Below are 26163 nucleotides of genomic sequence, written 5' to 3'. Positions count from 1 at the left end.
CCCCCAAAAATCTCATCTGGGGTCAGATTTGTCGGCCGCAATGTCTCTGTCCCGCTAAAAATCGCAGATCACCGCCATTACCAGTAAAAACAATTAAAAATAAATAAAAGTCCCTAAATCTACCTTGTAGTTCATAGACGCTGTAACTTTTGCGCAAACAAATCAATATAGCCTATTTCGATATTTTTTTAACCAAAAATATGTAGAAGAATATACATCGGCCTAAACTGATGAATTATACTGCAAAAAAATAAAAACCGCAGATGTGATCATATACCACCAAAAGAAATCTCTATTTGTGGGTAAAAAAATGACGTCAATTTTGTTTGGGTACAATGTTGCATGACCGCGCAATTGTCAGTTGAAGCGACGCAGTGCCTTATCACAAAAAATGGCCTGGTCATTAAGAGGGCAAATCTTTCCGGGGCTGAAGTGGTTAATGTGCATTGTGTTAAGATAGCCCAATTTAATGAATGTGCTGACAATGCATCAGAATAAGGAAAAACATACATGTAGCATTTTTTCCAATGAAGCACATTGGAGGCACAGGTGTGTGAAGGCACACTGGAGGTATGTTTGATTAGTGCCTTGGATTGCCACTTTATAATAAATGTCAGAGTGCACTAACACAGTTAACGTGCATAGTGGTGATCTGTACTTTACTGCCAGCTACCTCTTTCACAAAGTGCAAGGCCCCATTCATATCTAGCGTAGTAGGAACTTGTGTTCTTGTGCATTTTTTAGCTTGTTTTCGTGCGCTTTACGTGACGCACAAAGGGCAACTCGCCCTATGTACCACAAATGCACCAAAGAATCTCCAGAACCCTTTCAGGCGTAGAGCGGCGCATGTTTTTTTCAATGTGCGTTTTGGCGCGTTTGTCATGCGACAAACCACGCAGCAAAATATACGGCTTCTAACCATGCTTGAGGTGCCATTAACAATTAATGGCACCCCAAGCATGACAAGCGATTTAAGCACATTTTCCATGTGTTTCCAAGGCGCATACAAAAACATGCATTTCTGCGTGTGTTCTAGAAACGTACAGGTGTGAATCTGTGTCCAAATGTAAACATAAACTTATACATTTCGAGTTGAATTACTAAAGGCATAGATGCTGTTCATGTAGTAAAGTGAATGTAAATAAGATAAAGTTGTATTCACTTTAATCAACCAATCATGTAAAGCGCTGCGCATATAAATCCTGTGTAATAATAATTATTATTATTTATCTTACACATGACAGAGTTTTCAAAGTCCACCTTATTTATTGTCATTTATTTTGCAAAGTAAACATACAGTTTTTGAAGTGTACATTAACTTTTCTAAGAGCCCTTGCACACTGGGGCGGGGGGCGGCATCGGCGGTAAAACGCCGCTATTATTAGCGGCGTTTTACCGTCGGTATGCGGCCGCTAGCGGGGCGGTTTTACCCCCCGCTAGCGGCCGAGAAAGGGTTAAATACCACCGCAAAGCGCCTCTGCAGAGGCGCTTTGCCGGCGGTATAGCCGCGCCGTCCCATTGATTTCAATGGGCAGGAGCGGTAAAGGAGCGGTACACACACCGCTCCTTCACCGCTCCGAAGATGCTGCTGGCAGGACTTTTTTTACCGTCCTGCCAGCGCATCGCTCCAGTGTGCAAGCCCTCGGGGCTTGCACACTGGAATGAAAGCAGCGGCACTTTCGGGGCGGTTTGCAGGCGCTATTATTAGCGCAATAGCGCCTGCAAACCGCCCCAGTGTGCAAGGGCTCTAAGTGAAAAGTCTCTGCTCCTTAAGGCTGGATTCACATCTATGCATTTTTAGTGCTTTTTGCATTTTGCAGTTTTGCACTACAGAACGTGTTCCATAGGAAACCATGGTAAATAGACTGTAGTGCAAATATGCAAAATGCAAAAAGCACTAAAAATGCATAGGTGTGAATCCAGCCTAAGGCCTGATTAAAACCTATGCATTTTTTAGTGCATTTTCAGTTTTACAGAAACACACTATAGTCCATTTAACATGGTTTCCTATGGATGTAGTTCACATCTTATTTTATGGAAAGGGCCAGGGATTTTTTTCTGGTTTTTGGTTCCATAGACTTCAATGGATCAAAAGCATGTATTGAAAAACGCAAAATGCCCCTCCAATATGCAAACTGCAACCGGAACCAGGACTTACTACATCAACTCACTTCAATCAGTTCCAGCTGTCAGCAGAAACTATTTATAATGTATCTATTTCTTTTGTTTCTTTTTTGCTGAAGTTGCTGAATCAAAGCAGAAAAAATAAAGTTTCTTCTCATTAAATAAAGTCTCTGATTTAACTAGTGATTAACCCCTTGTTATTCCTGGCTAATCCTTAACTCATTTTTGTTTCCATGCTTTGTACCAGAAACATAATTTTAGCATCAGTAGACAAAAGATAATTGCAAAATAAAATTAGCACTTTTCTATCAAAATAGTAAAATTATAAAAAGATATTTTGACTAATTTTGTTATAGACTAAAAGATAATAGCACCAAAAGAAAGCCTTTATTCTGATATTTCTCAAAACTGGAAACAAAAATAGAAATAAAGCTTACAGTAACTGGTTTAGCTAGGTGATAGATCTCTCTGGGCTTTAGCTCTAGGCAAAACCTTTTTTTTGGGTGAGGAGTGGGGAAGAGTTGAGGCCATTTGTCACGTTTTTATTGCTGTGTGGGAAGATCCACCTTGCTGTTTGTACTGTTGATTACAGAGAAAGAGAGGGGAAAAAACTTCATTTTAGACTTCTCCCCAGGCGTAAGAGGAAACTCCCAATGGCAACATTTGTTCTGAGGACATCTGTCTAAAGCCCCATACACACTATTAGATTTTCTGCAGATTTTTGTCTTCAGATTTACCAAAACCATGTAGTGCAAGGGCCTGCCTGATTGCATACAAATTGAAATTCTTAAGGTTTGACCTCATATTATATGGTTTTGGTAAATCTGAAGACAAAATTCTGCAGAAAATCTAATAGTGTGTATGCGGTCTAAGAGTATGAAGTATGTCTCATGTTGTGCAGGCAGGAGGATCCTAAAGAAATCTTCATGGCAGGGAGGTCTGTCCTCTTCCTTTTCTCTAAAATTCCGGCACTGCAATGGTTAACAACTCTTGGTCTTCAGATAGAACAGCAGTATGGATTGTCCTTTCATTGATTACACTGCCTTTAACATGATCTGTGAATGGCAAAGAGACTCCTGCTACAGATCATGTTACAAGCAATATAATCAGTGAAAGAACTTTTCCATTTGCTGACCACCTAACTGGGACATCATGATATTGATGTTAAATACCGTTGTTATGGCAGCAGCTAGCTGCCATAACCCCTTATCATTTTTTTCCTTTAGACGTTCGGCTTTCAGATAAAAGTGATCCCAGCAGCGGATTTGCCACGAGATCACTTTTATAGGGGGTGAGAGAGGTGCCCCCGCCCCTGCCGATTGCCGGTTGTTACTGAGCTTACCAGAACCACCTGTAAGCCCGGAACTGTTCTGATGCAGCCGATGGCTAGGCAGGAAGTTGAGTGAGGGCAAGATAGCCCCCACTTGGCTCTATGCCCTTGGAGCACCGGAGTGACCTTCAAAGTCACTTTGGGTTCTCTGGCTTAAAGGCTTAAAGACATGATTTTTATTTTTTTTAACCACTAAGCCACCGCCCACCGTCATATGACGGCGGGACGAGGCTTCTGTTGTTCTGGGAGGACGTCATATGACATCCTCGCCCTCCCGAGCCACTAGGGGGCGCGCTGCGTCGCTCGGGACCCGGTGCGCGTGCCCGGCGGCCGCGATGTCCGCCGGGCACCCGCGATTGCCGGGTAACAGAGCAGGAGCGTGGATCTGTGCATGTAAACACAGATCCACGTCCTGTCAGAGAGGAGAGGAGACCGATGGCGTGTCCCTTGTACATAGGGACAGCGATCGGTCACCTCCCCCAGTCAGTCCCCTCCCCCCCACAGTTAGAATCACCTCCTTAGGTCATACATTAACCCCTCGAGCGCCCCCTAGTGTTAACCCCTTCCCTGCCAGTCACATTTACACAGTAATCAATGCAATTTTATAGCATTGATCGCTGTATAAATGTGAATGGTCCCAAAAATGTGTCAAAAGTGTCCGATGTGTCCGCCGCAATATCACAGTCACAATAAAAATTGCAGATCACCGCCATTACTAGTAAAAAATAAATAAATAATAAAAATGCTATAAATCTATCCCCTATTTTGTAGACGCTATAACTTTTGCGCAAACCAATCAATATACGCTTATCGCAATTTTTTTTTACCAAAAATATGTAGAAGAATACATATCGGCCTAAACTGAGGAAAAAATCTGTTAAAAAAAAAAAAAAATTGGATATTTATTATAGCAAAAAGTAAAAAATATTGTGTTTTTTCAAAATTGTCCCTCTTCTTTTGTTTATTGCGCAATAAATAAAAACTGCAGAGGTGATCAAATACCACCAAAAGAAAGCTCTATTTGTGGGGAAAAAATGATAAAAATTTAATTAGGGTGCAGTGTAACATGACGGCGCAATTGTCATTCAAAGTGCGACAGCGCTGAAAACTGAAAAATGGCTTGGGCAGGAAGGGGGTGTAAGTGCCCTGTATTGAGGTGGTTAAAGTCAAAGTGTCAAAACATTTTTTTTTCTCTTTTGCTTTTAAGGGCAAAAAGAGATCTGGGGTCTTTTTGACCCCAGATCTCTCAATTAAGAGGACCTGTCATGCTTATTTCTATTACAAGGGATGTTTACATTCCTTGTAATAGGAATAAAAGTGATAAAAATTAAATAGATAAAGGGACAGTGTAAAAAAAAAAAAAAGTAAAGCGCCCCAACCCTCCGCTCTTGCGGGCAGAAGCGAACACATACGTACGTCGCAGCCGTGTATGTAAATGGTGTTCAAACCACACATGTGAGGTATCGCCACGATCATTAGAGTGAGTGTAATAATTCTTGTTCAGGATCTCCTCTGTTCTCCGTTCTTTTTTCGTCCTCGCTCCAGACGCCTTTTAAAGTTTATTTTTATGTATTTTTTTTTATTTTTATATTTCTCTTCTCCATCCAACCTGTTGGGTTCAGCCTCCCCTGATTCAGAAGACCCTCCATATAGGCTGTAAATCTCCTGAGGAGGGACTTATTAAGGATTACGGCCTACCCAACTGAAGTTAGAGGCGTGTTTCAGGAGCAAATATTACAGTTATCGTGGTGAATTGGCTACAGTGACCTTACCTATATGCGCATTGCCCCTTAGGGGGTGAGAGGATTCGGTGAGTGGGGACCCTTGAGGGGGAGCACAAAGTCATTGTGAGCACTCAAGTCACCATTATATTGTTTGCCATTATCTGAACATTGCCGGACCCACACTTCATATGAACTGTCAGATATTCACCTACATGTGAACGCAAATTCCATTATTGCAACGGACTTATACATGGTTTTGTTATGTGCCCTGATTCTGGTATCTTGGTATAATTTATGTACCAGGGCATTATATTTGACACTTATGACATGACATGCTTGTTAGTGGTTTAATTTAGTTCACCTAATTTTTATTGTATTTTCACTAGGTACTTACTATTGATTTTACTTCATTATGATCTATGTCCTGGCATAGCTGTTGGGACTCACATGTCACCACCTCACTCTGTTTACGCAACATATAGCACATACTTATAGGTTGTGTTTTGTGGCTACCTAACAGGAGCCATCTTGCATGGCAGTTCACTTACACTTTTTATAGGTGCACATGTTTTTTGTTGATATACACACTTCACAGATTTTACAATACATGAGACACTGACACCATCTGAGGTTGGGTTGTTTATGTATTGTGCATTTTAGGGGCTCACTAGCCCTTTTTTTAACGTTCCTTTATATATTCGCTTTTTAGGTAGCGCCACATACCCCACCTCTTTGTTTTGTTTTTTCATTATCTACTGTTCCCCTAGGGTAGCATTATTAGGGGAGGCAGCAAACCTATCCCCCTACCCTTATCCTAAGCGCGGTTGTTTTTTCCATTTACAAATAGGATCTCCTCTGTAGCTCTAAAAAAGTAACCTGTAAAAAATTTGAAAGCGCCGTTAATGGAGATTTTTAGGTACCGTTGTTTGTCGCCATTCCACTAGCGGGTGCAATTTTAAAGCATGACATGTTAGGTATCTATTTACTTGGCGTAACATCATCTTTCACATTATTCAAAAAAATTAGGCTAACTTTACTGTTTTTTTTTTTTTAATTCATAAAAGTGTATTTTTTCCAAAAAAAACTGCATTTGAAAGACCACTGCGCAAATACAGCGTGACATAAAATATTGGAACAACCACCATTTTATTCTCTAGGGTCTATGCAAAAAAAAAGATATACCATGTATATATATATATATATATATATATATATATATATATATATATATATATGTATATATATTTGGGGGTTCTAAGTAATTTTCTAGCAAAAAATAAACATTTTTACTATTTTTACTTGTAAACAACAAATGTCAGACAAAGGCCTAGTCTTTAAACAAGTATGGATTAGGTTTTTCCCCCCACTATACTTACCTAGATGGATGCAGCATGATGGGGTGCCTGGACTGATTCCAGTGACATCAGCAGAGAGCGAACTGCAGACCGCTCTCTGCTGAAAACGGGTCACAGGAGTGTAAAACGAATTACACTCCTGTGACCCAGAGGAGAAGCCCAGCCAAATGAGCTTCTCCTTTAAGTGCTTAATAGAGTAGAGGAAGGAGAGGTTGTGTCACCTTGGACCGTCTGTACTGTTGTTCTGTCTGACACCCGCAGCCATTAACCATTGCAGCACTGGAAGCTCAGAGACAGGAAGAGGACAGGCATATCTGCAATGAAGATTTCTTCAGGATCCTGTTGCCTCCAGTGATGTGACTAAAGCTGAAGGATTTTTTTTAGCTAAACTCCAGTTTTGAATGATGCTGTTTAAATATTTTCTTGCTGTTCAGCTATAGTAACTAAAAAGAGCTTTAGTAACCAAAAAGCATTAGTGTCTGCATCAGAATTATCTTTTTATGAGTTGGAGTGGATATCTAGGAAAGGTCGTTGAACAAACAGACAAAAGGCATTTTGATAGGAGTGATCAAAGTGTTACTAGCAGCCGAGTAATGTCTCTAAATGCCACTTGTAGAAAAAGACCTGAGGATCTTTCATTAATTTCAAAGAAACGTGAGACTGCTCCTTGCCCGTGTTCACTACAAACTCTGTAACCCAACGTGTCAAATGTTTGTACTCTTTTCTGTACCAATCCATACCATCGACGTGAAATTTTCAGCATAGTTATTTTGTCACTCATTGAAGTTCATTAACTCTCACTCTCCCAAGAGATAACTAAATGATGTTCCGGGTAGGGGGGTCACATTGAAACCGAGTATTAAAGTGGTTGTAAAGGTAATTTTGTAATTAAAATAAACATGTTATACTTCCTGCTTTGTGTAGTGGTATTGCACAGAATGGCCCTGAAACCCCCCCCAGAAGTCTCAGCTCATTCTCTTTTGTGTGTGCCCCATAGCAAGCAGCATTTTATGGGGGCACACCTGGGAGTGAGCTCCCAAGCTGGGCTGTGTACGTCCATAGACACACAGTTTGGCCCAGCCCTGCTACCTGCTGCATCCTTACTGGATTTGATTGCCAATGGTTCCTGCTGCATAGGCGTGCGTGCATGCATAGGCGTGCCTATGTGCACCCCAAAGCTCAAACACACATGCGTGTGTCTATATACTGTATATATGACCCTGGCACATTGACCTCCCTGCCAGCATAGTGAAAGAGAAGCGCTTATGGCACAGCCGGTAAAAAGGAGATCTTTCCCATTTCCCCGCTGCTACACAGAGTGATAATGCTAATGTGCACTAGGTGATTAGGGTGTGCCCAGGCACACCCAGCAAACCCTGTGCGTACGCCTATGGTCTTGTGAAGGGAGGCACATTGCTGGATCAGGATAGGACTCAGGTAAGTATATAGGAGGGTAAGGGGCAATACAAGTACTGGGACATTGTTTACCTTAATGCAGGGAATACAAAAAGCTACAAAGGGGTTGATTTACAAAAACTGGAGAGTGCACAATCTGGTGCAGCTGTGCATGGTAGCCAATCAGCTTCTAACTTTAGCTTTTTCAATTAAGCTTTGACAATAAAACCTAAAAGATGATTGGTTTCTATGCAGAACTGCATCAGATTTTTGTCTCTCCAGTTTTAGTAAATCAACCCCAAAATGTCCTGCTTTTAGAACCACTTTAAATGCCAGGTCACATATTTTTCAATGCAAGAATAACTATAATGTATCATTAATGAACAGTATGGAAATTCTAAAGTCATTTTTATGAAGGGATCAAGATGAAAAAACTTAAAAGTGTTCTGACAGATTGAGATAAATTGCTCAAACTTCTGTGAAGCTCAGTCAGTGAATCCCATGGAAATAATTCACCTTTATATATGGAAACATTAAAAGCTCAGCGATTACCAGCGGTGCGGAGGAAATTCTGATTTCCAGTAACTGGTATCAGCAATGGTCCTGGGAGGAAAGTACATCCTGTGAAGTTTGGGATGACTTTTATTAAACTGACATGACAGGTATTTACACAAGTTGTCACATATGAGATCGGAAACATTTCTGCTCTGTATTACTTTACTTAACACAAGGGGGAGGAAATGAAACGAGCTTCGAATCCCAGCAGCATCTATTAGGAAATCTGGGCCTTTCCCATAAATCTTTTATTAAATTTACTACACATTCATTTCTAACAGGAAATTACATGATCTTTTGCAGGTTCTAGCCATGGCCTGAAAAGAAACCAGTTGGGAATACACTGAACTGGTGGAGGGTTCACTTGGAATTGGACTACTTCTTATTTTCAGATATGTCCTTAATGGGGTCACAATGAGTATTAACGAAAACCACTCCTTCTGAAAACACTTGTTCCTTGGATGTTATGCTGATCCAATATCTTTAGTGCTTTCTGAATCACTGACCCGGAAACAAGTTTTCATATTAGGAATTCTAATTTCACGTCGCATTTTCCCTAGTTTGCCTACTTGTTTCAGGTCTGTGTTTAACCACTTCAGCTAAGGAACATTTTACCCCCTTCATGACCAGCCCATTTTGTTGCTATTTAGCGGTCATGCAAATGTAGATATTTTTTTACCAAAATAGAGCATTCGTAGTATTTGATCACCACTGGGTTTTTGTTTTTTTGTGAAATAAATAAAAAAATACTGAAAATATTAAAAAAAAAAAAATTCTGCTATAAGATATATCAAAATATATCAAATGTTTAAAAAAATCTAATTTATTTATAAATTTTAGCCAAAATGCATTCTGCTACATGACTTTGGTAAAACAAAAATCGCAATAAGTATATATTGGTTGGTTTGTGTGAAAGTTATAGCATCTACAAACTATTTTATATATACTGGAATTTTTATTTTTTTATTTTTATACTACTAATGGCGGTGATCAGCAACTTATAATATGCTATATTATATAGTATATATAGTATAGTATAGTATATATAGTATAGTATAGTAACTGCGATAGTGTGGCAGGAAATCTGACACTAACGCTGACTGGGGGGGTACACTGACTAACTGCCACTGACATCATCAGTTACAGTGACACTGAATAATATGCACTGTCATTGTACTAATGACACTGGCTGGGAAGGAGTTAACATCTAGGGCGATCAAGGGGTAAAATGTGCGCCTAACAATTTTTAGTGTGTGTAATGTGTGCTGATTTTTACTAAGCAATGTGCAGGTTTTTACTGAAAAGAACAGCATATCGCTGCTGACAGTAGATAGCCCTGTGTTGTTTACCTACACAGGGCTCGGTTCTGACATTTGCTCAGCCGATTGGCTGATTCTGGCGATAAATCATTGGCCAGGACCTGTTGACCGGCTTGTGCTGTGGTGAATGGCAGCACAGCCACGGCGGTGGGCACACACTTGCGCGCCTTCTACCCATAAATACAAAATAACGTACATGTATTTGATCCAGCACAGCAGGGCCACACTGCCACAGTAGATGCCACAGTAGGTGGTCCTGAAGTGGTTAAAAAAGTTTTCCAGGTCAAGGTATAGCTAGTAGTAGTTAGTCATATTTAACTGGACTTGATCCAAATTCTTCAGTGGCTTGGATAAGCTACAAAATGTTTTCAACATTCCAAAAAAAAAAAAAATCCACTTGAATGTGACTAATATGGATCGATCTGAACTTGGGTGGCCATATTAGGTCAATGATGTCACAAGCATTCCTGTTCCTTTGTGTACATGTAGCTGCAAACAAGGATTCCCCCCACTTGCAACTCATTGGCCTGGCACTGTCAGTTGACTTTCAGGTTCAGCTGATCAATTTTTCGGATTGAGCACACAGCCAAACCCAAGCTCATTCCTAGTGATTAACTATTACTAGCTATCTGCCTCATTGTTTCCATCAGGGAAGGTCTACAAGAAACCTATACAACAAAAACATAAACTGCCATTTACGAGCTTTTGAATTTTTGACCTTTGGGATTTTTTTATTACCTAGCTTTTATGCTGAACCAAAGGCTTCAATATTTTCTGAATCACTTACCTGGAATGAGGAACCAGAGGAAGAGTTCTGACTTCCCTCTAATTTCACTAACTTCATGCTTAAATACGTCAGTATTTAAAGTACTGAAGCTAGGGGCAGGGCAGCACAGTGGCTTAGTAGCACTAAGGTCATAGATTTGAATCCTGACCAGGAGTTGCATGTTCTCCCTTTGGGGTAGGGACAAAGGGAAGGGAAAGAAAAAGCAGGGAGGGGAGGGAACTGGAGGGAAAGGAGAAAAGGGAAAAGAAAGAAAATAACCTTGTCTAACCTTATCCTAAATAGGATGCCAGCTTTTGTATCATCCTATTTAAGATAAGCTTAGCCAAGGTATTATCTTTCTTCCCCCCCCCCTTTTCCCTCCCCTTCCCCCCTTTTTTTCCGTTCTGTTCCCTCCCCCTCTATGTTTCACTTGATTTGCTTTGCTTATGTAACATATGTCATTTAAATTTGTGTAAAATAGGTAAAGAACAAAGGGCGCACTGGCCTAGTGCATTATCCAACAACAAATTTATTGAAAATAGAATATTTATTGAGAATAGAACTACTCACAAATGTACCTTCGAAAAGCATCAGACAGCTCGGACCCTGGGGAGGTCCTCCTTGAGCTAGAGGCTTCGACAATGCTGGGAAGTTGTTGCCACCTGCAGTGGCTTGATGAGCGCTATTACTACCTATGTTTGTGAGCAGTTATATTTTTTATTTTATTTTCAATAAATTTGTTGTTGGATAATGCGCCCTCTGTTCTTTATCTATTTTCCAGTATTCTGAGGATAACCCCAGTCCTAGAGGGCAGCAAGACTCTAAAGTAATATTCACTTCTGACTACAGAGGCTTTTTCTGACTCGGGCTATCACACCTATGTGCAGGAGAATATCATTACTGTTATTTGAATGTGTGTATCTGGATACTACTATTTTTAAATAATGTATTAATAAAAAAATACTTTTTAAAATTGTTTATTTAGTGTTTGGGTACCAAGATATTCCATTTTCTCTTTTGCTTTCTGGAGACCATTGGGGGTGGTCTCCAGTTTCAGTTCATTGTCATAACAGGATGACGGTACCCCTCTCTTAAATTACTTGATTATCTCAACCTGAGGCCTCACTATTTCTAGAAACTGGTAGTAATTTATACAGCTTATGGCCAGCTTAAAAATCCCATCTGCAGCAAGCTTTCAGGCAAGGAGCCACAATTAGATTAAGGTGCTAGGGTAAGTAGAGCACCAAAGATGTACAGTGCCTTGAAAGAGTATTCATATCCCTTGAAATTTTCCACATTTTGTCATGTTACAACCAAAAACATAAATGTATTTTATTGGGATTTTATGTGATAAACCAACACAAAGTGGCACATATGTGAAGTGGAAGGAAAATGATAAATGGTTTTCAACATTTTTCACAAATAAATATGTGAAAAGTGTGGTGTGCATTTGTATGCAGCACCCCTCAATACTTTGTAGAACCACCTTTCGCTGCAATTACAGCTGCAAGTCTTTTTGGGGATGTCTCTACCAGCTTTGCACATCTAGAGCGTAACACTTGCCCATTCTGCTTTGCAAAATAGCTCAAGCTCTGTTAGATTGGATGGAGAGTGTCTGTGAACAGCAATTTTCAAGTCTTGCCACAGATTCCCAATTGAATTTAGGTCTGGACTTTGACTGGGCCATTCTAACACAGAATATGCTTTGATCTAAACCATTCCATTGTAGCTCTGACTGTGTGTTTAGGGTCATTGTCCTGCTGGAAGGTGAACCTCCGCCCCAGTCTCAAGTCTTTTGCAGACTCTAACAGGTTTTCTTCTAAGATTGCCCTGTATTTGGCTCCATCCATTTTCCCATCAACTCTAACCAGCTTCCCTGTCTCTGCTGAAGAAAAGCATCCCCACAACATGATGCTGCCACCACCATGTTTCACGGTGGGGATGTTGTGTTCAGGGTGATGTGCAGTGTTAGTTTTCCACCACACATAGCGTTTTTCTTTTAGGCCAAAAAGTTTACTTTTGGTTTTAACTGACCAGAGCACCTTCTTCCACATGTTTCCTGTGTCCCCCACATGGCTTTTTCGCAAACTGCAAACAGGACTTCTTATGGCTTTCTTTCAACAATGGCTTTCTTCTTGCCACTCTTCCATAAAGGCAAGTTTTGTGGAGTGCACAGCTAATAGTTGACCTGTGGACAGATTCTCCCAGCTGAGCTGTGGATCTCTGCAGCTCCTCCACAGTTACCTTGGGCCCCTTGGCTGCTTCTCAGATTAATGCTCTCCTTGCCCGACCTGTCAGTTTAGGTAGGCGGCCATGTCTTTGTAGGTTTCCAGTTGTGCCATACGCTTTCCATTTTTGGATGATGGATTGAACAGTTTTTTTATAACCTAATCCTGCTTTAAACTTCTGCACAGCTTTATCCCTGACCGGTCTGGTGTGTTCCTTGGCCTTTGTGATGCTGTTTCTTCACTAAGGTTCTCTAACAAACCTCTGAGGGCTTCACAGAACATTTGCATTTATACTGAAATTAAATTACACACAGGTGGCGTCTATTTACTAATTAGGTGACTTCTGAAGGCAATTGGTTCTGCTTGTTTTTAGTTAGGGGTTTTAGAGTAAAGGGAGCTGAATACAAATGCACTCCACACTTTTCAGATATTTATTTGTAAAAAAAAATTGAAAACCATTTATCATGTTCCTAACACTTCACAATTATGTGCCACTTTGTGTTGGTCTATCACATTAAATTCAAATAAAACCCATTTACCTTTTTTGGTTGTAACATGACAAAATGTGGAAAATTTCAAGGGGTATGAATACATTTTTCAAGGCACTTTACAGAAGGGAAGCCAGAAGCAACCAGGAACAATGAATTTTTAGAAGGAGGACATAGCAGGTTTGCTTAATACTGTACTGGAAATATTTTACATATTTGAATACACAGAAGAGTTGCCTGTGGTCCACAAAATCCACCTTCTAAAAGCATCAGTATTCAGTATGGCAAGGATTAGATAAGCAACCTAGAATTTTATAGATAAAATAGAACTGAAAGTACCAACATACTCTGCCTGCTCAAACATACACTACCTGTCTTGAGACATTCAGGAGCAGAGATAATTTGTGCCAATCTTCATGCATTTTTACCAAATCATTGTAAGCACTTGTGGAAATAAACTGCGAGCAATGCGGAGCAAACCCACCCAACAATCCTGACAGTGCGACTTGTAGGAGCATAACGCCCACTAGATGGCGCTGCGTCATTGTAGGTCTATACGCTGTGTGGGTTAGGGCAGGGTGCGAGTTTATGGTCTGATTCTACATCATTATATTTAATTACAGACATGAATAAAAATAATAAGAGCGTTAGTCATGCACTTAGAAAACCTGAAATATTTGTATGTAAAAAGATGTGTTACTCAATATATTCTGTAGAAATATTTTCAGACTCTTCTACATTAATTTAAAAAAAAATGATTATATCAGTAAGGATAATAAAATAACATGAATAGGGGACCAATAAAGGAAAAACATAAGTGTCAGAGATAGATGTATACAATAATTCATACAGCTATATACAGCCCTGTTCATATAAATCGTATCTGTAAGGCTGTGTAATTCTTAGGAAAAACTGTAAACGTTAAAAGTCTTGCTTAAATAATAAAACATTTATGTGAAGATGTTCAAAGTTCAATAAACCAACTTGGAGTCATCATGATGAAAAGTCAATTCTGATTGGTTACTAAGTATAGATGACTGCACTTTGCACATCACTGCTCCCCCCTGTGTCATAAAAACCCGACTATTTGTTAGGATGGTGATAGAGATGAACCTCTGGCTTATGTCTGTTGCTGATTTATCTGTTTTATCCTATGGCAAGTTTAAAAATGAAATCAATGGATTGGCAAGGGTGACAGCTCCTCACTATACACACTGTTCAATTGTCAGATTGCTGGATGTGTGAGTACAAGCTGTCCAACCATCCCTACATCTCATGTCAAAGTGGATTCTGCACTGCTAACAAAGAAGAAAACCTCATCGTCTGTTTATTTCTATTAGAAAACAATGGGCATTGGTGAAATGAGATTGAGGATGTACAGTGTATGGTCTACACACTAACATTGATGAATGGATGGCAAATGAAATGCATTCATCTCCCCAGCAAGCAAGATATGTATTCCTCTTATAGAAAGCAAAGGATCATAGGAATAAATCATATCCACAGTCAATGGACAAACAATCCAATGCTATATCATATAATGCCATTTTACTACTACTTGTATATACACATAAAGAGTCCAATAAAGGGATTGGTAAAGAGTTTTTTTTCTTTATTCTTAATGGGAAATTCAAGAGGCATGCAGTCTATGTAGGCACTGGCAGTGCCATCCAGGAACAAAGACAGACTGAAAATACACTGATCTGAGATAAATCACTAAAACAAGGAAATAAGAGGCTTTCTGATATTTACATTTTCTGAAGCATCTGAAGCATTTCAGATCTGAACCTTTCCCTGCACTAGAAAGACAAGAAATGGAAAGTATGTAGGTGTAGGTGACAAATTTTCTCCAGGTTTCATAAGGCAGCAGCTACAATGAGAAGCCTATAGTCACTGGTATATGTATGATGTGTAGCAGAGCAATACACATGAGCTAGGTCTCACATGCATCTAAACCCCAAAAGACAAAGATTTATTAGCAATTCTTAGACCCATACACACTAGATTTTCTGCAGATTTTTGTCTTCCAATTTACCAAAAACATATAATATGAGGTCAAACCTTAAGAGTTTCAATTTAACACTGCCAGGGGTGCTTATAATGGTCAGCTTTTTGTTCATTTATGTAAAACCTTGTTCTCAAAAGCTGCAGCTGCTTAAAAAAAGATGTTAGTTGGCGTTTGGCTTTAATTTGTGAGCTACTTTTGTAAAGTCCATCTAGACCTACAAGTCCATCTCACCACAGATTGACAATGCTGTTATCTGATCAAAGCTATGGTGCTCCTCCAAAGATACAGTGGGGGATCAAGAGTTGCCATCCTAGGAAAAGAGAGATTTACATATTTATTTATTACAGGTACTTATATAACGCAGTCAATTTACACAGAGCTTTATATATATATATTGTACATTAACTGCCCCCTTTACATTGTAAAGTGCTGTTTAAAGTGTTGGCACTATATAAATCCTGTATAATAATAATAATAATAATAATAATGATAATAATAACAATTGACATCAGTCCCTGCCCTTAAGGAGCTTACAATCTAAGGTCCCTTACTCACATTCATACACATACTAGGGCTATTTTAGACAGAAGCCAATTAACTCACCAGCATGTCTTTGGGGTGTGGAAGGAAACCGGAGTACCCGGAGGAAACCCATGCAGGACTAAAACTGGAGTGTGCAAAATCTGCCGCAGTTCTGAATAGAAACCAATCAGCTTCCAGGTTTTATTGTGAAAGCTTAAAGCGGTGTTCCAGCTGATTTTTATTTTTTTTAAAAGTCAGCAGCTACAAACACTGTCACTGCTGACTTTTAATAAGGACACTTACCTGTCCAGGGAGCCTGCGATGTCGGCCCCCCAAGGCCGAACCGTCCGTCGGTTAGTGTGCCGGCGCCGCCATCCTAACAAAGGGAAACCGGCAGTGGAGCCTTGCAGCTTCACTGCCCGCTTCCTACTGCGCATGCGCGAGTCGCGTGGCGCTTTGTGAATGGCCGGCTGTCTTCTGGGACACACACAGGTCCCAGAAGACAGTGTGCCCCATTACCCAGAAGAGCACACGAGGGAGGAAGTAAAAGAAGAGCTCCGTGGTATAGGAAGTGGCAGATTAGGAAGACTGCCTAGCAACAGGCGTTTCTGGTAAGTAAAAAAATGTTTTTTTTTTCAAATTTTTTTAATAGATTTTTTGAAGAATGTTAATGTAATTTTTTATTTTAGGGTGGACCTCCGCTTTAAGTGAACAAGCTGAGTTAGAAGCTGATTGGCTACCATGCACAACTGCACCAGATTTTGCACTCTCTGGTTTTAGTAAATCAACTCCTGAGGGATTAATTTACTAAAGCTGGATCATGCGAAATCTGGTGCAGCTCTACATATAGAAACCAATCAGCTTCTAGGTTTTATTGTGAAAGCTTAATTGAACAAGCTGAAGTTAGGAGCTGATTGGCTACCATGCACAGCTGCAACAGATTTTTTACTCTCTGGTTTTAGTAAATCAACCTCTGATTGTCTACCATGCACAGCTGCAACAGATTTTTTACTCTCTGGTTTTAGTAAATCAATCTCTGATTGTCTACCATGCACAGCTGCAACAGAGTGCTCCAGTTTTAGTAAATGCCCCCCAAGTGTGTTACTGGGGGGGAGGGGGGATCATAAAGAGTGAAAATAAAGGGAAAAATCAAAAAAAAAAAAAATAATACAGAAAAACATCTAGGATTTGTAAGTTTCAATATACTGGGCAGCACAGTGGCTACCATGGCTACCATGCACAATGGTAGTCACTACCAGACCACCTCAGCCACACAGAACAAGATTCAGTCCCACCCCACTGCAACCTTGCCAACAATGCTCCAGATTTTGCACTCTTTGGTTTTAGGAAATCAACTCCTGATTGTCTACCATGCACAGCTGCAGCAGAGTGCTCCAGTTTTAGTAAATACCCCCGAAGTGTGTTACTGGGGGATCATAAAAGGTGAAAATAAAGGGAAACATCCTAAAAAAAGAAAAATAATACAGAAAAACATCTAGGGTTTGTAAGCTTCAATATTTTGGGCACCAACAGTGGCTTGGTGCCACTGTGTCATTGGATTGAACCCCAGCCTGCATGGGGTTTGCATGTTGTATGTGCTTGAAATTTCCCCTAGTATATGAGATTCCTAAACTGTAAGCTCCTCAGGGCAGGGACTGTTGTGACAGTATACATTGTCAGTGTTATTATAATTACCTTTTCTAAGTATACTATTATTATATTTACACTTTAGTAACTGATAAGGGAAACCTAATCCAAGTTTTCTCCTTTTATCACAACCTGTAAAAAAAAAAAAAATAAATAAAAGGGCAAAAGCTATTAGCTGGCAGCCATGGCAGAGACAATGACAGTGGCGGTGCACAGTGAGTGATGGCAGCCACCAAAGCTGTCATATGTCACATGCCCAGTGACAATGCTGGGATCAGAGCAGGCTATCAATAGGCATTGGTAGAGGAGGCTTGGCTGACAAACACTTTTTAATTGGCTCAGGAATGTTGCTGTAAAGGTCATGGAGGGAGTAGTGTGAAAATGGTGTAGTAGTAGCAGTCGGTGCATGTGCTGCTCTGGGTGGATGCCATGTTGGAAGGAGCTGCACTGCACACAGCACACCGAGGAGTGCCCCGATCTCTACAATAAACTTCATCCGGGTAAGGCGGACAGCTGTGTGTGTGTTTGTGTGTGTGTGTGTGTGTGTGTGTGTGTGTGTGTGCGATCCGATGTGCGATCCGATGTGTCGGGGCCGGATCGCAGCAGATCCCTATTAGATCGGGGGATAGGAAGTGCTGGGATCTGTCGGCTGCCTCTTGCAGGCCATGTGACGTTCTTTCGAAATGACTCGTAACTTGTATTTGAGTCGAAGTGGAAAATCACTTTAAAAGTTACAAAGGAGACAAGGCAGAGCAGACAGAGAGCAGGCAGAGAGCAGGCAGGCGCTGTGTACCTCCCCACTGTCACTGTCACCGCCACCGCCTGCTACACCGGCACACCGGATAGATTGTCATGGGAAAAAAACAAACCGTGCAAGGTAGGTCTTCCCTTTCACTTTCATTTGTTGTCTCAGGAGGTGTTTTAGCGAATGAAACAAGAAACAGAGGCGGTGTGATGGTGGGATGATTTTTTCCTCCAGCAGACTTGTCAGTGTGTAAAGTCCAGGCGGAGGACTAAGGTCCATCCTTCATGATCCCTCCACTGACATGGCAGTCCTGGGAACACTGTCACTGCCAGCACAGCCCTGTGCTTCTACATACATGTCATCACAACACACACATACTTGTGTGCTCACACTCCAACACATTCACAACTTCTTCTGTTTTTGTAGGTTTACTGAAGGCAAACAGGTTGTTCACTTTGCAAGGGAATTTTCTCTAGAGCTTAGTGAATGGGGCAAGGATCTGCTGACTTTCATCGTCCAATCATGTGCAAAATGTCCAAAAATGTTGTTTTTCTTGCACTTGATTGGGTATTCATTGCAAAGTGAATTTTCACCAGGTTCACTAAGCTAGGGGGAAATTCCCTTGCAAAGAGCAGCTTTCCTTGGAAAGTAAGCAGCCTGTTTGCCTTTAGTAAATCAACCCCAAAATATCCATTCCTGTGCATTGTACATAACCATATAGCCTTTATTTGTAATAGGTTGTAGCCTTTACATTTAATAGTTTTTCTGGCACTTGATTGGGTATTCATTGCAAAGTGAATTTTCACCAGGTTCACTAAGCTAGGGGGAAATTCCCTTGCAAAGAGCAGCTTTCATTGGAAAGTAAGCAGACTGTTTGCCTTTAGTAGTTGTTTTTCTTGCACTTGATTGGGTATTCATTGCAAAGTGAATTTTCACCAGGTTCACTAAAGTTAGAGGAAAATTCCCTTGCAAAGAGCAGCTTCACTTAGACAGTAAGCAGCCTGTTTGCCTTTAATACATCAACCCCAAAGTATCCATTCCTGTGCATTGTACCATATAACCTTTATTTGTAACAGGTTGTAGCATGTGGATAGGGAATGGTTAAAAACAATTTTATCTGCAACAATCCTGGGTGTTGAGTTTTATGCTTGGATTTATTCAGCTCTATTTCTTTACAACACATAAGTGGGTTGGTTTACTGAAGGCAAACAGACTGTTCACTTTGCAAGGGAATTTTCTCCAGAGCTTAGTGAATGGGGCAAGGACCTGCTGACTTTCATCATCCAATCATGTGCAAGCAAAAATGTTGTTTTTCTTGCACTTGATTGGGTATTCATTGCAAAGTGAATTTTCACCAGGTTCACTAAGCTAGGGGAAAAATCCCTTGCAAACAGCAGCTTCACTTAGACAGTAAGCAGCCTGTTTGCCTTTAGTAAATCAACCCCAAGGCATCCATTACTGTGCATTGTACATAACCATATAACCTTTATTTGTAACAGGTTGTAGCATTTGGATAGGGAATAGTTAAAATCAATCTTATCTGGAATAATCCTGGGTGTTGAGTTTCATGCTTGGATTAATCCAGCACTATTTTTGTACAAAACATAAGGGGTTGGTTTACTGAAGTCAAACAGCCTATTCACTTTGCAAGGGAATTTTCTCCAGAGCTTAGTGAATAGGGCGGAGATCTGCTGACATTCATTGTCCAATCATATGCAAGCAAAAATATTGTTTTTCTTGAACTTGACTGGGCATACATTGCAAAGTGAATTTTCACCAGGTTCACTAAACTAGGGAAAAGTTCCCTTGCAAATAGCAACTTCCCTTGGAAAGTAAGCAGACCATTTTCCTTTAGAAAATCAACCCCAAGGTATCCATTCCTGTGCATTGTACATTACAATATAACCTTAATTTCCATCAGGCTGTAGCATTTGGATAGGGAATAGTTAAAAGCAATTTTATGTGGAATAATCCTGGGTGCTTTGTTTTATGTTTGGATTAATCCAGGGTGCTTTGTTTTATGTTTGGATTAATCCAGGGTGCTTTGTTATAAAGTTAAAGTGTTTCTGAACCCCACAAATACATAATCTTTCCATCTTCCAGTTCTTAGATGTGACTTCATTAGTTTACCTTTTTCAGGCTGTTTTTCCTTTACCTTGTGATGCAGCCAGTAGCACACTTCCTCTCCTAGGGTGACAACCTCTCACTTACTGTACTATATCTATGGAGGAGCAACATTGGGCTAATTTGGGCTACAAACACCTCCCCCTCTCCTAAACACAGGGCAGTTTTCTGTAGTGCCCTAAAACGAACTAGAAAGATTGATAACATCGAGACTTCAGTTACATTCGCAGGAAATAACAAGAACACCAAATTCCTGGCAAGGACAACTGGTACTTTTCTGTGTTTGCAGAAATAGGGAGACACCTCCCCTGATCTCTATAGCATGGGATGGGAGAGTGTTCTGTAGTTCACAGAAGGAAATTGTGAAGGCTGATAACATTGAGATTTCTAGAAAGAGGTCATAAGAACAATTGCTTTCTGGTAGGGTCAACTGGTATTTTATGTGCTTGTAAAAAACTAATGCAGACAGCACACCTGCAATAGAACATAACATTTTCTTCTTGGTTTAAGATGTACTTTACGTTTTCATGTCAGATGTGCTGGCCAGTGCACATGGCTGCAGGGCAGGCTGGTGCTTGTAGTTCTGCAAAGACTCTAATGCATTGTGTGTTTCCTTGGACATATGGAGGTGTAGAGTCCCTCTAGACTGTGTGCAGGGGAGGCACATGACTGTCAATGGCATCAGGGACAAGAAATGCGACAAGAGCCCAACTCCCTGTTGCTTTAGCAATGCAGAAGAGCTTAATGAGTCCCCAGGCAGGGCTGTGTGCTGTGTGCCAGGTACATTGTTAACCCTGTGCTGTACTGCAGGCGCCCAGCTGTATTGGCAGAATACACAAATAGCTGCCTTAAAACTGGCTCGTACGCATGTGCAAAGGAGCTGACACAGCAAATGAGAGGCACAGTTTCCTTAGTTTAGCTAAAATGGTTGACGAATATTATACGATCACCACCAGAGCCACTAGATCCCTGTCATTGTGATAACACCCCCCCCCTTTACATTGTCACAAGCAGAAATATAAATCCAGTGTGTGGTCACAGTGTTGTTGCTGCTCCTTGGAGTGTTTGTCTTTTATGTTTATCCTCTGTGTATTCTTGTTACTATGTGTTCTTGTTGTTTGCTATGCAGTTTATAGTCGAGAATTGTTAATAAACATGAACTGCCGTCCAGATCTGCAAAGAATTGTGCCCGATGTTTAATCTATAGATTATTTATCATGTTACAAGTCATGGTGTCAATGTACACAAAATGTGTCTTTTGTAGGATATTTTCTTGTTCTGTTTTTTCTTCTTCTTTTTTTTACTAAGTATATGCCTTTTGGAACAGTGTATTATATGTTTGTAGGAACGATTGATCATTGTGCTTGTCAGGGCATATTGTATTAATATTGCCAATTGTCGGGTGATGTGTGTGATGTGCATGATCCCTTCATTGTTGGATTGCACACTAATGACAGATAACCTCTAATGGCAGTGCAGTATGGAAGCCTAATAAACATTGTAATCGTGAATTAGATTTTTGACTTGGACATTTATTTCGTCTTACCGGTATTTTGTAAAAGGAGAAGCGGGGTGTTGTCAAGAACAGCCAATCAAATGTATGCAATAACGTTTAAGCTGCTTTAGTTATGTGACAGCTAAAAGCTGAGTGGTGGCTTAGAATGTCCATTATCCAGTGCTATCCATGCCAGCCTGAGCTTTCTACCAGACTACCATTATGATTGCTTCTGATCAGTCCTGCTATATATCTTATATGTCGGATGTCAGGACTATGCATTATGTTTGATCAAGTTGATTTGTAACCTTATGTCTCAGAGTGTGGTGTCTTATACCTCAGGGTTGGCTATTGCTTTGTAACCTTGAGAAACAAGGGAGTAATTGTGGGATGCATGCTTTGTATGAAAGAAGAAGTGTATAGGGTGCTCTAAGGACATGGGAGTTATTAGATGTTGGAAATTTAGACCTTTACAAAAGTGAGTTCCTCATAGCAATTGTGTTTACTCTAAATGGTAAGGGAGGAACTATAAATTAATTTATGGGTGTAACTGGTGCAGGCAAAGAAAGGACTTTTTTGGATGAGTACCACATTATAATTAACTAAACAACTAAGAGCCAGCCATTAAAATTAGGTTCATTCATGACTCTAGCTGGTGCATCAGCAACAAGGGGAAGTTTGGTCTTTATTGAATGAGTATCAAACCTTGAATCAAACAAAAAGGAAGAGCCAACCATTTAAATAAGGCTCATTAATGACTGTAGCTGGTGTATAACCAACAAGGGAAAGTTTGGTCTTCATTGGATGAGTATCAAACCTTGAATTAAGCAAAAAGGAATAGCCAGCCATTAAAATAAGACTCAATAATGACTGTAGCTGGTGTATAACCAACAAGGGAAAGTTTGAACTCCAACCAGTAAATAACCAAGAAGAGCCAGTCCTTCAAATATTACCATATGTGCAGTTACCACCAAGGAAAGCTGTGACTTTACTAGATAAGTATCAAAGTTTAAACCAATAAACAACTAAGAAGAGTCAGCCATTAAAATTTTGTTCATTTATAGCTGTAGCTGCTGCATTCACCATCAAGGAAGAGTTTACTTAATAAGAAATTTAGAAGAGCCAGCCACTAAAGTAAGATTCATTTATGACTGTAGCTGGTGCATTCACCAACAAGGGAAATTACTTTACTGGATGAGTATCAACCCTTGAAACAAGCAACTAATAAGAGCTTGCCATTGAAATGAGGTTCATTTTTGACTGTAACTGGTGTATTAATCAAGGGAAAGTTTATACATTATTGGATGAGTATCATCCATCCTTGAACCACTAAGTAACTAAGAAGACTCATCTCTTAAAATAATTGTAGTTGGTGCATTCACCAAGAAGGGAAAATTGTTTACTGTATGAGTATGAAACCTTATACCAAGATACTAACAAGAGCAAGCTAATGAAACGAGGTTCATTTGTGAGTTTAGCTTTCACCAACAAGGGGAAATTTGGACTGGATGAGTATCAATCCTTGAACCATAAGTAACTATAGTCATCTGTTAGAATGAGGTTCATTTATGACTGTAGCTGATGCATTCAACAACAAGGGAAAGGACTTTACTCGATGAGTATCAAACCTTGAATGAACCAACTAATAAGAGCTAGCCATTGAAATGAGGTTCATTTATGAGTTTAGCTGGTTCATCACCAACAAGGGAAAATACTTTATTGTAGGAGTATCAAACCTTACATCGAGAAACTAAGAGATAAGCATGAAATGAGGTCAATATATGACTTTAGATAGTGCATCACCAACATGGGAAAATACTTTACTGGACCAGTATCAAACCTTGAATCAAGCAACTAATAAGAGCTAGCCATTGAAATTATGTTAATTTATGACTTTAGCTGGTGCATCACCAACATAGTAAAATACTTTACTGTAGAAGTATCAAACCTTACATCAAGAAACTAATAAGAACTAGCCCTTGAAATGAGGTTCATGTATGCTTTTAGCCGGTGCATCACCAACAATGAGAAGTTTGGACTTTACTGGATGAGCATCCATCTTTGAACTATTAAGTAACTAAGAAGACTTCTCTGCTAAAATGGTGTTCGTTTGTAGCTGGTGCATTCACCAACAAGGGAAAAGACTTTACTGTATGAGTATCAATCCTTACATCAAGATACTAATAAGTGCTACTGCTAACCAGTGAAATGAGGTTCGTGTATGACTTTTGCTGGTTCTACACCAAAAAATACTTTACTGGATGAGTATCAGTCCTTACACTAAGATGCTAATAAGAGCCAGCAATTGAAATGGGGTTTATGTATGACTTTAGCTGGTGCATCACCAACAAAGGAAAGTTTGGACATTACTAGAAGAGTATCAAACATTGAGGAATTGAGTGAGAAGAGGCAGTCATTGACATGGAGGCTCAGGTATAGATTCTTGTACTGGAAAGCTCAGTTTCCATGGCATTGTATCCAGTGGCTTTTCAGTGGGATACAATAGCCCCCAAGTCTTCACCCCGATTGTCAGGCTGTAGAGTGGCTACCATGAATAGAACATGCCACATCCCCTGGCAGTGAAGAAGATGATTGTGATCCTCTTGAAGCCCACCATGCAATGCTTGCTAGCTTCTCCCCCATGCGGTCCCCTCCTCCCCCATCTAGCAGAGTTTGGCAACATATCTGCTGGTGCAGAGCTGGTGTAGATCGGATTCTTGTGCTGAGAGAAGCACACATGAGCTCTGTGACCTCCTCCACTGACGTGTGTGCTGACGATCACGGAATTAGGTGGAGGACCCGTCGGGGATCAGTCCAGTTGACTGCTGATCGCACACACTGCACAGCTTGGAAAGTGTCTGTCAGCAGAAGATCGGCTCTCCGGATGGCTCAGTGAAGGGGGTATTCGTCTCGCTTGGATTATTTCACAGCTTTTTCCTCCTTGGGTTTGGAAATTACACTTTGCTCGGGTCATCTGGAGTTGGCTGCTGCTCAGGTTCCTCTGCTGGGGCTTGCAGAAAGGATGGTCACCTGGGGACTCTACACATCATAGGGATCACAGGTGGAGATGTTCTGAGCAGCTGATTGATCGCATTGGTTTATTTTGGATGGAATACACTTGTGGATCAGCAGTGGATGGCAGGAGCAGCTGAAGAGCCATGCATTGGCTTATGTCACTTGGAAAAAGCCAATCACCTCTGCTATCCCAGGTACATGGCTCTGCTTGTCATTAGAGTCACTTGTCACCATTGCATTCACTGTTTGCTGATTTTGTTGTATTATTTGTTCAGCTAAGTAATAGAAAAGTGCGGTGGATTCATTGCTGGAAGCTTCTTTGCACACTGAAAACAGTGATGCATCAGCCAGCTGGGGGGATCTGTTCTAATTGCATAGATTGCTGTAATAAATTCAATGCAATCCTTTGCTTTCTATTCTGATGCGCATGTATTATTCAAATCTTCATTTCCAGACTGTGTCAGTGGGTGTGCTTGGAAGATCTGCTTCCTAGAACATTGTGTTCTGAGTGACACATGGACGGGCTGTGGCTAGTAATGTCACCCAAGTTTTTTGATGTGGTCAGGGGATGACAGAGCACAAGCTCCTGTGACAAGGCTGCTGTGACATGTTGATGTTGTAGGTCACGTGATCAGTGGGCTAAATGCTCAAATTACATTTTATTTCTACATTGATCTGAGCGGCAATATTAACATCCATGCACATGGAGCAAAGGTAAATAACTGGTGGTATAATATCTCATAATATAGACTAACAAGTAAATATATATCAAATAATTGAAAAACATGAATATAGCATAAAAAGAGACTATGAATATACATTTTTATATACTGGACACCGCATTTCTCTGTAAAAAAAACAAATGTGCAGATTTAACAATTATATACCTATAAAAGGTTTATTGTGCCATGACAAGAAACATACATTGAGTGATACTCTAATAATGCACTAGTGAAGTGGCAATATTGCTGCTATTCAGTTTATGACTGCTTCCACATGTCACAGCAGATGGAAGATTTGCAGTGTTGCTGAGTGATGGGAAAGATCATGGCAACTTCTTCTTCTGTACTTTATCCCAAGGAGTGTTTTCTGTAAGGACTGTATAATATACCCACCCAAGAAACTTGTATTTTCTGCTAGGATTCACATATTTAAAGGCATTCATTTCTTTTTAACCTGATTGGTTGTTTGAGGTGAAGGATGACTGGGATGTGTTAATCTTAGCTCTGTTCTTCCAGGAACCTGGTTGGTTGTTTGAGGTGAAGGATGACTGGGACATGTTATAATAATCTTAGATAAGTGACAGCTCTGTTCTTCCAGGAA

The 26163-nt window shown here is 40.3% G+C and overlaps 1 protein-coding gene across 4 annotated transcripts in view; it reads left to right on the top strand.

The window, feature by feature from the left end:
* The first annotated feature begins 17472 nt into the window (after window positions 1–17472).
* The window catches only part of SFMBT2 (Scm like with four mbt domains 2), a 254257-nt gene continuing 245566 nt past the window's right edge, over window positions 17473–26163 (top strand). Inside the window, exon 1 of one of the 4 annotated variants that reach the window (XM_073619432.1) lies at window positions 17473–17961. The gene's annotated coding sequence lies outside the window, so the exon portion shown is untranslated. Of the gene's footprint in view, window positions 17962–18140; window positions 18339–24576; window positions 25035–26163 lie in introns of those variants that run through there. The other 3 variants (XM_073619433.1, XM_073619431.1, XM_073619434.1) reach the window with 3 other exon arrangements.

The sequence above is a fragment of the Aquarana catesbeiana genome, linkage group LG03, assembly GCF_042186555.1.
Source record: "Aquarana catesbeiana isolate 2022-GZ linkage group LG03, ASM4218655v1, whole genome shotgun sequence".
Taxonomy (NCBI): Eukaryota; Metazoa; Chordata; class Amphibia; order Anura; family Ranidae; genus Aquarana; species Aquarana catesbeiana.
The sequence above is the reverse complement of the archived record's forward strand: the minus strand, read 5'-3'. Positions and strand labels throughout refer to the sequence as shown.